Source organism: Taudactylus pleione, unplaced genomic scaffold (assembly GCF_031769625.1).
Source record: "Taudactylus pleione unplaced genomic scaffold, aTauple2 ptg001279l, whole genome shotgun sequence".
In the NCBI taxonomy this organism is placed as follows: domain Eukaryota; kingdom Metazoa; phylum Chordata; class Amphibia; order Anura; family Myobatrachidae; genus Taudactylus; species Taudactylus pleione.
Genome location: NW_028285679.1, coordinates 42273 through 56731, shown reverse-complemented (window position 1 = coordinate 56731; position 14459 = coordinate 42273).

Here is a 14459-nt window from a genome sequence, read left to right as displayed (position 1 = left end):
TCCGGGAGGTGCTCATATCACACAGATAATATCCGGGAGGGGCTCATATCACACAGATAATATCCGGGAGGGGCTTATATCACACAGATAATATCCGGGAGGGGCTTATATCACACATATAATATCCGGGAGGTGCTTATATCATACAGATAATATCCTGGAGGTGCTTATATCATACAGATAATATCCGGGAGGTGCTTATATCATACAGATAATATCCGGGAGGTGCTTATATCATACAAATAATATCCGACAGGTGCTTATATCATACAGATAATATCCGGGAGCAGCTTATATCACACAGATAATATCCAGGAGGTGCTCATATCACACAGATAATATCCAGGAGGTGCTCATTTCACACAGATAATATCCGGGAGGTGCTCATATCACACAGATAATATCCGGGAGGGGCTTATATCACACAGATAATATCCGGGAGGTGCTTATATCATACAGATAATATCCTGGAGGTGCTTATATCATACTGATAATATCCGGGAGGGGCTTATATCATACAGATAATATCCGACAGGTGCTTATATCATACAGATAATATCCGGGAGGTGCTTATATCACACAGATAATATCCAGGAGGTGTTCATATCACACAGATAATATCCGGGAGGTGCTCATTTCACACAGATAATATCCGGGAGGTGCTCATATCACACAGATAATATCCGGGAGGTGCTCATATCACACAGATAATATCCGGGAGGGGCTTATATCACACAGATAATATCCGGTAGGGGCTTATATCACACATATAATATCCGGGAGGTGCTTATAGCATACAGATAACATCCGAGAGGTGCTTATATCATACAGAATATATCCAGGAGGTGCTTATATCACACATATAATATACGGAGGGGCTTATATCACACAGATAATATCCGGGAGGTGCTTATATCACACATATAATATACGGGAGGGGCTTATATCACACAGATAATATCCGGGAGGTGCTCATATCACACAGATAATATCCGGGAGGTGCTCATATCAGACAGATAATATCCGGGAGGTGCTCATTTCACACAGATAATATCCGGGAGGTGCTCATATCACACAGATAATATCCGGGAGGTGCTCATATCACACAGATAATATCCGGGAGGGGCTTATATCACACAGATAATATCCGGGAGGGGCTTATATCACACATATAATATCCGGGAGGTGCTTATAGCATACAGATAACATCCGAGAGGTGCTTATATCATACAGAATATATCCTGGACGTGCTTATATCACACATATAATATACGGGAGGGGCTTATATCACACAGATAATATCCGGGAGGTGCTTATATCATACAGATAATATCCCGGAGGTGCTTATATCACACAGATAATATCCGGGAGGTGCTTATATCATACAGAATTTATCCAGGAGGTGCTTATATCATACAGATAATATCCGGGAGGTGCTTATATCAAACAGACAATATCCGGGAGGTGCTTATATCACACAGACAATATCCGTGAGGTGCTTATATCATATAGATAATATCTGACAGGTGCTTATATCATACAGATAATATCTGAGAGGTGCTTATATCATACAGAAAATATCCAGGAGGTGCTTATATCATACAGATAATATCCGGGAGGTGCTTATATCACAAAGACAATATCCGGGAGGTGCTCATTTCACACAGATAATATCCGGGAGGTGCTCATTTGACACAGATAATATCCGGGAGGTGCTCATATCACACATATAATATCCGGGAGGTGCTTATATCATACAGAATATATCCGGGAGGTGCTTATATCATACAGATAATATCCGGGAGGTGCTTATATCACACAGATAATATGCGGGAGGTGCTTATATCACACAGAATATAACCGGGAGGTGGTTATATCACACAGATAATATCCGGGAGGTGCTTATATCACACACATAATATCCGGGAGGTGCTTATATCACACAGATAATATCCGGGAGGTGCTCATTTCACACAGATAATATCCGGGAGGTGCTCATATCACACAGATAATATCCGGGAGGTGCTTATATCACACAGATAATATCCGGGAGGGGCTTATATCACACAGATAATATCCGGGAGGGGCTTATATCACACATATAACATCCGGGAGGTGCTTATATCATACAGATAATATCCTGGAGGTGCTTATATCATACAGATAATATCCGGGAGGTGCTTATATCATACAGATAATATCCGACAGGTGCTTATATCACACAAATAATATCCGGGAGGTGCTTATATCACACAGATAATATCGGGGAGGTGCTTATATCATACAGATAATATCCGGGATGGGCTTATATCACACAGATAATATCCGGGAGGTGCTTATATCATACAGATAATATCCGACAGGTGCTTATATCATACAGATAATATCCGGGAGGTGCTTATATCATACAGAATATATATCCGGGAGGTGCTTACATCATACAGATAATATCCGGGAGGTGCTTATATCATACAGAATATATCCTGGAGGTGCTTATATCATACAGATAATATCCGGGAGGTGCTTATATCACACAGAATATAACCGGGAGGTGCTTATATCACACAGATAATATCCGGGAGGTGCTTATATCACACAGATAATATCCGGGAGGTGCTTATATCACACAGATAATATCCGGGAGGTTCTTATATCATACAGATAATATCCGGGAGGGAGGTGCTTATATCACACAGACAATATCCGGGAGGGGCTTATATCACACAGATAATATCCAGGAGGTGCTCATATCACACAGATAATATCCGGGAGGTGCTCATATCACACAGATAATATCCGGGAAGTGCTTATATCATATAGATAATATCCGGGAGGTCCTTATATCATACAGATAATATCCGGGAGGTTCTTATATCATACAGATAATATCCGGGAGGTTCTTATATCATACAGATAATATCCGGGAGGTTCTTATATCATACAGAATATATCCGGGAGGTGCTTATATCAGACAGATAATATCCGGGAGGTGCTTATATCATACAGATAATGGGCCTGATTCAGAGCCACTCGTAAGCGGCAGCTCGTTCGCTCCGAGCGATGTTTGCCCAACTGTGCATGCGCACGGATCGTTATACGCATGCGCGAACCAGTCAGTGCGGCCGAAATTCTTGTGCTCGCAAAATAGCGAATGCCTGATAATTTGAGTGACAGGATGAGGCGTATGTGGGTGGTAACAGGGGAAGGTGCTTGAAGACGGGGAGTGGAGATCCGATCGCAGGCGTGCTTAAAGGTCAAAACGGGCGTTTTATGGGTGTGCATAATTAAAACAGCAGCGTCATTGACCACGTCACTGGGTTTTTTTAAGCCAGAACTGGTCGCAAAATTGTGGTAGCAAAAACCAACCACAAGAATAGCGAGCAGCTCATACCCTGTTCGATGTACTCGATTAATCTAATAAATAGCGGACAAGACGTAGGATGCGAGCGGCCAGGGGGCGTAGTTTCCCAAAAAACGACCGCAAGTTTTGTTCGCTCGTTCAGACCTAGAGGCGTCAACAGACCGCAAACAGCGAACGGTTCATTTGAATACCCACTCTATTTTCTGGACGAGCGAGCGCAAATAGCGACCGGCTCTGAATCAGGCCCAATATCCGGGAGGTGATTATATCATACAGATAAAATCCGGGAGTTGCTTATATCATACAGATAATATCCGACAGGTGCTTATATCATACAGATAATATCCGGGAGGTGCTTATATCATACAGAATATATCCGGGAGGTGCTTATATCACACAGATAATATCCGGGAGGTGCTTATATCACACAGATAATATCCGGGAGGGGCTTATATCACACAGATAATATCCGCGAGGGGCTTATATCATACAGATAATATCCGGGAGGGGCTTATATCACACAGATAATATCCGGGAGGCGCTTATATCATACAGATAATATCCGGGACGTGCTTATATCATACAGATAATATCCGGGAGGTGCTTATATCATACAGTATATATCCGGGAGGTGCTTATATCATACAGATAATATCCGGGAGGTGCTTATATCATACAGAATATATCCGGGAGGTGCTTATATCATACAGAATATTTCCGGGAGGTGTTTATATCATACAGATAATATCCGGGAGGTGCTTATATCACACAGACAATATCCGGGAGGTGCTCAAATCACACAGATAATATCCGGGAGGTGCTCATATCACACAGATAATATCCGGGAGGGGCTTATATCACACAGATAATATCCGGGAGGGGCTTATATCACACATATAATATCCGGGAGGTGCATATATATCATACAGATAATATCCTGGAGGTGCTTATATCATACAGATAATATCCGGGAGATGCTTATATCATACAGATAATATCCGACAGGTGCTTATATCATACAGATAATATCCGGGAGGTGCTCATATCACACAGATAATATCCAGGAGGTGCTCATATCACACAGATAATATCCGGGAGGTGCTCATTTCACACAGATAATATCCGGGAGGTGCTCATATCACACAGATAATATCCGGGAGGTGCTTATATCACACAGATAATATCCGGGAGGGGCTTATATCACACAGATAATATCCGGGAGGGGCTTATATCACACAGATAATATCCGGGAGGTGCTTATATCACACAGATAATATCCGGGAGGTGCTTATATCACACAGATAATATCCGGGAGGTGCTTATATCATACAGATAATATCCGGGAGGGAGGTGCTTATATCACACAGATAATATCCGGGAGAGGTTATATATCACACAGATAATATCCGGGAGGTGCTCATATCACACAGATAATATCCGGGAGGTGCTCATATCACACAGATAATATCCGGGAGGTGCTCATTTCACACAGATAATATCCGGGAGGTGCTCATATCACACAGATAATATCCGGGAGGTGCTCATATCACACAGATAATATCCGGGAGGGGCTTATATCACACAGATAATATCCGGGAGGGGCTTATATCACATATATAATATCCGGGAGGTGCTTATATCATACAGATAATATCCTGGAGGTGCTTATATCATACAGATAATATCCGGGAGGTGAGTATATCATACAGATAACATCCTGGAGGTACTTATATCATACAGATAATATCCGACAGGTGCTTATATCATACAGATAATATTCGGGAGGTGCTTATATCATACAGAATATATCCGGGAGGTGCTTATATCACACAGATAATATCCAGGAGGTGCTTATATCACACAGATAATATCCGGGAGGTGCTTATATCACACAGATAATATCCGGGAGGTGCTTATATCACACAGATAATATCGGGGAGGTGCTTATATCATACAGATAATATCCGGGAGGGGCTTATATCACACAGATAATATCCGGGAGGTGCTTATATCATACAGATAATATCCGACAGGTGCTTATATCATACAGATAATATCCGGGAGGTGCTTATATCATACAGAATATATATCCGGGAGGTGCTTATATCATACAGATAATTTCCGGGAGGTGCCTATATCATACAGAATATATCCAGGAGGTGCTTATATCATACAGATAATATCCGTGAGGTGCTTATATCACACAGACAATATCCGGGAGGTGCTTATATCACACAGACAATATCCGTGAGGTGCTTATATCATATAAAAAATATCCGGGAGGTGCTTATATCACACAGACAATATCCGGGAGGTGCTTATATCATATAGATAATATCCGGGAGGTCCTTATGTCATACAGATAATATCCGGGAGGTTCTTATATCATACAGATAATATCCGGGAGGTTCTTATATCATACAGATAATATCCGGGAGGTGCTTATATCATACAGAATATATCCGGGAGGTGCTTATATCTGACAGATAATATCCGGGAGGTGCTTATATCATACAGATAATGGGCCTGATTCAGAGCCACTCGTAAGCGGCAGCTCGTTCGCTCCAAGCGATGTTTGCCCAACTGTGCATGCGCACGGATCGTTATACGCATGCGCGAACCAGTCAGTGCGGCCGAAATTCTTGTGCTCGCAAAAAAGCGAATGCCTGATAATTTGAGTGACAGGATGAGGCGTATGTGGGTGGTAACAGGGGAAGGTGCTTGAAGACGGGGAGTGGAGATCCGATCGCAGGCGTGCTTTCAAGGTCAAAACGGGCGTTTTATGGGTGTGCATAATTAAAACAGCAGCGTCACTGACCACGTCACTGGTTTTTTTTAAGCCAGAACTGGTCGCAAAATTGTGGTAGCAAAAACCAACCACAAGAATAGCGAGCAGCTCATACCCTGTTCGATGTACTCGATTAATCTAATAAATAGCGGACATGACGTAGGATGCGAGCGGCCAGGGGGCGTAGTTTCCCAAAAAACGACCGCAAGTTTTGTTCGCTCGTTCAGACCTAGAGGCGTGAACAGACCGCAAACAGAGAACGGTTCATTTGAATACCCACTCTATTTTCTGGACGAACGAGCGCAAATAGCGACCGGCTCTGAATCAGGCCCAATATCCGGGAGGTGATTATATCATACAGATAAAATCCGGGAGTTGCTTATATCATACAGATAATATCCGACAGGTGCTTATATCATACAGATAATATCCGGGAGGTGCTTATATCATACAGAATATATCCGGGAGGTGCTTATATCATACAGATAATATCCGGAAGGTGCTTATATCACACAGATAATATTCGGGAGGGGCTTATACCACACAGATAATATCCGGGAGGGGCTTATATCATACAGATAAGATCCGGGAGGGGCTTATACCACACAGATAATATCCGGGAGGTGCTTATATCATACAGATAATATCCGGGACGTGCTTATATCATACAGATAATATCCGGGAGGTGCTTATATCATACAGTATATATCCGGGAGGTGCTTATATCATACAGATAATATCCGGGAGGTGCTTATATGATACAGAATATATCCGGGAGGTGCTTATATCATACAGAATATATCCGGGAGGTGTTTATATCACACAGATAATATCCGGGAGGTGCTTATATCACACAGACAATATCCGGGAGGTGCTTATATCACACAGACAATATCCGGGAGGTGCTTATATCACACAGAATATAACCGGGAGGTGCTTATATCACACAGATAATATCCGGGAGGTGCTTATATCACACAGATAATATCCGGGAGGTGCTCATATCACACAGATAATATCCGGGAGGTGCTCATTTCACACAGATAATATCCGGGAGGTGCTCATATCACACAGATAATATCCGGGAGGTGCTCATATCACACAGATAATATCCGGGAGGGGCTTATATCACACAGATAATATCCGGGAGGGGCTTATATCACACATATAATATCCGGGAGGTGCATATATATCATACAGATAATATCCTGGAGGTGCTTATATCATACAGATAATATCCGGGAGATGCTTATATCATACAGATAATATCCGACAGGTGGTTATATCACACAGATAATATCCGGGAGGTGCTTATATCACACAGATAATATCCAGGAGGTGCTCATATCACACAGATAATATCCGGGAGGTGCTCATTTCACAAAGATAATATCCGGGAGGTGCTCATATCACACAGATAATATCCGGGAGGTGCTCATATCACACAGATAATATCCGGGAGGGGCTTATATCACACAGATAATATCCGGGAGGGGCTTATATCACACAGATAATATCCGGGAGGTGCTTATATCACACAGATAATATCCGGGAGGTGCTAATATCACACAGATAATATCCGGGAGGTGCTTATATCACACAGATAATATCCAGGAGGTGCTCATATCACACAGATAATATCCGGGAGGTGCTCATTTCACAAAGATAATATCCGGGAGGTGCTCATATCACACAGATAATATCCGGGAGGTGCTCATATCACACAGATAATATCCGGGAGGGGCTTATATCACACAGATAATATCCGGGAGGGGCTTATATCACACAGATAATATCCGGGAGGTGCTTATATCACACAGATAATATCCGGGAGGTGCTAATATCACACAGATAATATCCGGGAGGTGCTTATATCATACAGATAATATCCGTTAGGGAGGTGCTTATATCACACAGATAATATCCGGGAGGGGCTTATATCACACAGATAATATCCGGGAGGTGCTCATATCACACAGATAATATTCGGGAGGTGCTCATATCACACAGATAATATCCGGGAGGTGCTCATTTCACACAGATAATATCCGGGAGGTGCTCATATCACACAGACAATATCCGTGAGGTGCTTATATCATATAAATAATATCCGGGAGGTGCTTATATCACACAGACAATATCCGGGAGGTGCTTATATCATATAGATAATATCCGGGAGGTCCTTATATCATACAGATAATATCCGGGAGGTTCTTATATCATACAGATAATATCCAGGAGGTGCTTATATCATACAGATAATATCCTGGAGGTACTTATATCATACAGATAATATCCGGGAGGTGCTTATATCAGACAGATAATATCCGGGAGGTGCTTATATCATACAGATAATGGGCCTGATTCAGAGCCACTCGTAAGCGGCAGCTCGTTCGCTCCGAGCGATGTTTGCCCAACTGTGCATGCGCACGGATCGTTATACGCATGCGCGAAGCAGTCAGTGCGGCCGAAATTCTTGTGCTCGCAAAATAGCGAATGCCTGATAATTTGAGTGACAGGATGAGGCGTATGTGGGTGGTAACAGGGGAAGGTGCTTGAAGACGGGGAGTGGAGATCCGATCGCAGGCGTGCTTAAAGGTCAAAACGGGCGTTTTATGGGTGTGCATAATTAAAACAGCAGCGTCATTGACCACGTCACTGGGTTTTTTTAAGCCAGAACTGGTCGCAAAATTCTGGTAGCAAAAACCAACCACAAGAATAGCGAGCAGCTCATACCCTGTTCGATGTACTCGATTAATCTAATAAATAGCGGACATGACGTAGGATGCGAGCGGCCAGGGGGCGTAGTTTCCCAAAAAACGACCGCAAGTTTTGTTCGCTCGTTCAGACCTAGAGGCGTGAACAGACCGCAAACAGCGAACGGTTCATTTGAATAGCCACCCCTATTTTCTGGACGAGCGAGCGCAAATAGCGACCGGCTCTGAATCAGGCCCAATATCCGGGAGGTGATTATATCATACAGATAAAATCCGGGAGGTGCTTATATGATACAGAATATATCCGACAGGTGCTTATATCATACAGATAATATCCGGGAGGTGCTTATATCATACAGAATATATCCGGGAGGTGCTTATATCACACAGATAATAGCCGGGAGGTGCTTATATCACACAGATAATATCCGGGAGGGGCTTATATCACACAGATAATATCCGACAGGTGCTTATATCATACAGATAATATCAGGGAGGTGCTTATATCATACAGAATATATCCGGGAGGTGCTTATATCACACAGATAATATCCGGGAGGTGCTTATATCACACAGATAATATCCGGGAGGTGCTTATATCACACACATAATATCCGGGAGGAGCTTATATCACACAGATAATATCGGGGAGGTGCTTATATCATACAGATAATATCCGGGAGGGGCTTATATCACACAGATAATATCCGGGAGGTGCTTATATCATACAGATAATATCCGACAGGTGCTTATATCATACAGATAATATCCGGGAGGTGCTTATATCATACAGAATATATATCCGGGAGGTGCTTATATCATACAGATAATTTCCGGGAGGTGCTTATATCATACAGAAAATATCCAGGAGGTGCTTATATCATACAGATAATATCCGTGAGGTGCTTATATCACACAGACAATATCCGGGAGGTGCTTATATCACACAGACAATATCCGTGAGGTGCTTATATCATATAAATAATATCCGGGAGGTGCTTATATCACAGAGACAATATCCGGGAGGTGCTTATATCATATAGATAATATCCGGGAGGTCCTTATATCATACAGATAATATCCGGGAGGTTCTTATATCATACAGATAATATCCGGGAGGTGCTTATATCATACAGATAATATCCGGGAGGTGCTTATATCATACAGAATATATCCGGGAGGTGCTTATATCAGACAGATAATATCCGGGAGGTGCTTATATCATACAGATAATGGGCCTGATTCAGAGCCACTCGTAAGCGGCAGCTCGGTCGCTCCGAGCGATGTTTGCCCAACTGTGCATGCGCACGGATCGTTATACGCATGCGCGAACCAGTCAGTGCGGCCGAAATTCTTGTGCTCGAAAAATAGCGAATGCCTGATAATTTGAGTGACAGGATGAGGCGTATGTGGGTGGTAACAGGGGAAGGTGCTTGAAGACGGGGAGTGGAGATCCGATCGCAGGCGTGCTTAAAGGTCAAAACGGGCGTTTTATGGGTGTGCATAATTAAAACAGCAGCGTCATTGACCACGTCACTGGGTTTTTTTAAGCCAGAACTGGTCGCAAAATTGTGGTAGCAAAAACCAACCACAAGAATAGCGAGCAGCTCATACCCTGTTCGATGTACTCGATTAATCTAATAAATAGCGGACATGACGTAGGATGTGAGCGGCCAGGGGGCGTAGTTTCCCAAAAAACGACCGCAAGTTTTGTTCGCTCGTTCAGACATAGAGGCGTGAACAGACCGCAAACAGCGAACGGTTCATTTGAATAGCCACCCCTATTTTCTGGACGAGCGAGCGCAAATAGCGACCGGCTCTGAATCAGGCCCAATATCCGGGAGGTGATTATATCATACAGATAAAATCCGGGAGGTGCTTATATGATACAGAATATATCCGACAGGTGCTTATATCATACAGATAATATCCGGGAGGTGCTTATATCATACAGAATATATCCGGGAGGTGCTTATATCACACAGATAATAGCCGGGAGGTGCTTATATCACACAGATAATATCCGGGAGGGGCTTATATCACACAGATAATATCCGACAGGTGCTTATATCATACAGATAATATCAGGGAGGTGCTTATATCATACAGAATATATCCGGGAGGTGCTTATATCACACAGATAATATCCGGGAGGTGCTTATATCACACAGATAATATCCGGGAGGTGCTTATATCACACACATAATATCCGGGAGGAGCTTATATCACACAGATAATATCGGGGAGGTGCTTATATCATACAGATAATATCCGGGAGGGGCTTATATCACACAGATAATATCCGGGAGGTGCTTATATCATACAGATAATATCCGACAGGTGCTTATATCATACAGATAATATCCGGGAGGTGCTTATATCATACAGAATATATATCCGGGAGGTGCTTCTATCATACAGATAATTTCCGGGAGGTGCTTATATCATACAGAATATATCCAGGAGGTGCTTATATTATACAGATAATATCCGTGAGGTGCTTATATCACACAGACAATATCCGGGAGGTGCTTATATCACACAGACAATATCCGTGAGGTGCTTATATCATATAAATAATATCCGGGAGGTGCTTATATCACAGAGACAATATCCGGGAGGTGCTTATATCATATAGATAATATCCGGGAGGTCCTTATATCATACAGATAATATCCGGGAGGTTCTTATATTATACAGATAATATCCGGGAGGTGCTTATATCATACAGATAATATCCGGGAGGTGCTTATATCATACAGAATATATCCGGGAGGTGCTTATATCAGACAGATAATATCCGGGAGGTGCTTATATCATACAGATAATGGGCCTGATTCAGAGCCACTCGTAAGCGGCAGCTCGTTCGCTCCGAGCGATGTTTGCCCAACTGTGCATGCACACGGATCGTTATACGCATGCGCGAACCAGTCAGTGCGGCCGAAATTCTTGTGCTCGCAAAATAGCGAATGCCTGATAATTTGAGTGACAGGATGAGGCGTATGTGGGTGGTAACAGGGGAAGGTGCTTGAAGACGGGGAGTGGAGATTCGATCGCAGGCGTGCTTAAAGGTCAAAACGGGCGTTTTATGGGTGTGCATAATTAAAACAGCAGCGTCATTGACCACGTCACTGGGTTTTTTTAAGCCAGAACTGTTCGCAAAATTGTGGTAGCAAAAACCAACCACAAGAATAGCGAGCAGCTCATACCCTGTTCGATGTACTCGATTAATCTAATAAATAGCGGACATGACGTAGGATGCGAGCGGCCAGGGGGCGTAGTTTCCCAAAAAACGACCGCAAGTTTTGTTCGCTCGTTCAGACCTAGAGGCGTGAACAGACCGCAAACAGCGAACGGTTCATTTGAATAGCCACCCCTATTTTCTGGACGAGCGAGCGCAAATAGCGACCGGCTCTGAATCAGGCCCAATATCCGGGAGGTGATTATATCATACAGATAAAATCCGGGAGGTGCTTATATCACACACATAATATCCGGGAGGAGCTTATATCACACAGATAATATCGGGGAGGTGCTTATATCATACAGATAATATCCGGGAGGGGCTTATATCACACAGATAATATCCGGGAGGTGCTTATATCATACAGATAATATCCGACAGGTGCTTATATCATACAGATAATATCCGGGAGGTGCTTATATCATACAGAATATATATCCGGGAGGTGCTTATATCATACAGATAATATCCGGGAGGTGCTTATATCATACAGTATATATCCGGGAGGTGCTTATATCATTCATATAATATCCGGGAGGTGCTTATATGATACAGAATATATCCGGGAGGTGCTTATATCATACAGAATATATCTGGGAGGTGTTTATATCATACAGATAATATCCGGGAGGTGCTTATATCACACAGACAATATCCGGGAGGTTCTTATATCATACAGATAATATCCGGGAGGGAGGTGCTTATATCACACAGATAATATCCGGGAGGGGCTTATATCACACAGATAATATCCAGGAGGGGCTCATATCACACAGATAATAGCCGGGAGGTGCTCATATCACACAGATAATATCCGGGAGGTGCTCATTTCACACAGATAATAACCGGGAGGTGCTCATATCACACAGATAATATCCAGGAGGTGCTCATATCACACAGATAATATCCGGGAGGGGCTTATATCACACAGATAATATCCGGGAGGGGCTTATATCACACATATAATATCCGGGAGGTGCTTATATCATATAGATAATATCCTGGAGGTGCTCATATCACACAGATAATATCCGGGAGGTGATAATATCATACAGATAATATCCGGGAGGTGCTTATATCATACAGATAATATCCGACAGGTGCTTATATCATACAGATAATATCCGGGAGGTGCTAATATCATACAGAAAATATCCGGGAGGTGCTTATATCACACAGATAATATCCAGGAGGTGCTAATATCACACAGATAATATCCGGGAGGTGCTTATATCACACAGAATATAACCGGGAGGTGCTTATATCACACAGATAATATCCGGGAGGTGCTTATATCACACAGATAATATCCGGGAGGTGCTTATATCACACAGATAATATCCGGGAGGTGCTTATATCATACAGATAATATCCGGGAGGGAGGTGCTTATATCACACAGATAATATCCGGGAGGGGCTTATATCACACAGATAATATCCGGGAGGTGCTCATATCACACAGATAATATCCGGGAGGTGCTCATATCACACAGATAATATCCAGGAGGTGCTCATTTCACACAGATAATATCCGGGAGGTGCTCATATCACACAGATAATATCCGGGAGGTGCTCATATCACACAGATAATATCCGGGAGGGGCTTATATCACACAGATAATATCCGGGAGGGGCTTATATCTTACAGATAATATCCGGGAGGTGCTTATATCATACAGATAATATCCTGGAGGTGCTTATATCATACAGATAATATCCGGGAGGTGCTTATATCATACAGAATATATCCGGGAGGTGCTTATATCAGACAGATAATATCCGGGAGGTGCTTATATCATACAGATAATGGACCTGATTCAGAGCCACTCGTAAGCGGCAGCTCGTTCGCTCCGAGCGATGTTTGCCCAACTGTGCATGCGCACGGATCGTTATACGCATGCGCGAACCAGTCAGTGCGGCCGAAATTCTTGTGCTCGCAAAATAGCGAATGCCTGATAATTTGAGTGACAGGATGAGGCGTATGTGGGTGGTAACAGGGGAAGGTGCTTGAAGACGGGGAGTGGAGATCCGATCGCAGGCGTGCTTAAAGGTCAAAACGGGCGTTTTATGGGTGTGCATAATTAAAACAGCAGCGTCATTGACCACGTCACTGGGTTTTTTTAAGCCAGAACTGGTCGCAAAATTCTGGTAGCAAAAACCAACCACAAGAATAGCGAGCAGCTCATACCCTGTTCGATGTACTCGATTAATCTAATAAATAGCGGACATGACGTAGGATGCGAGCGGCCAGGGGGCGTAGTTTCCCAAAAAACGACCGCAAGTTTTGTTCGCTCGTTCAGACCTAGAGGCGTGAACAGACCGCAAACAGCGAACGGTTCATTTGAATAG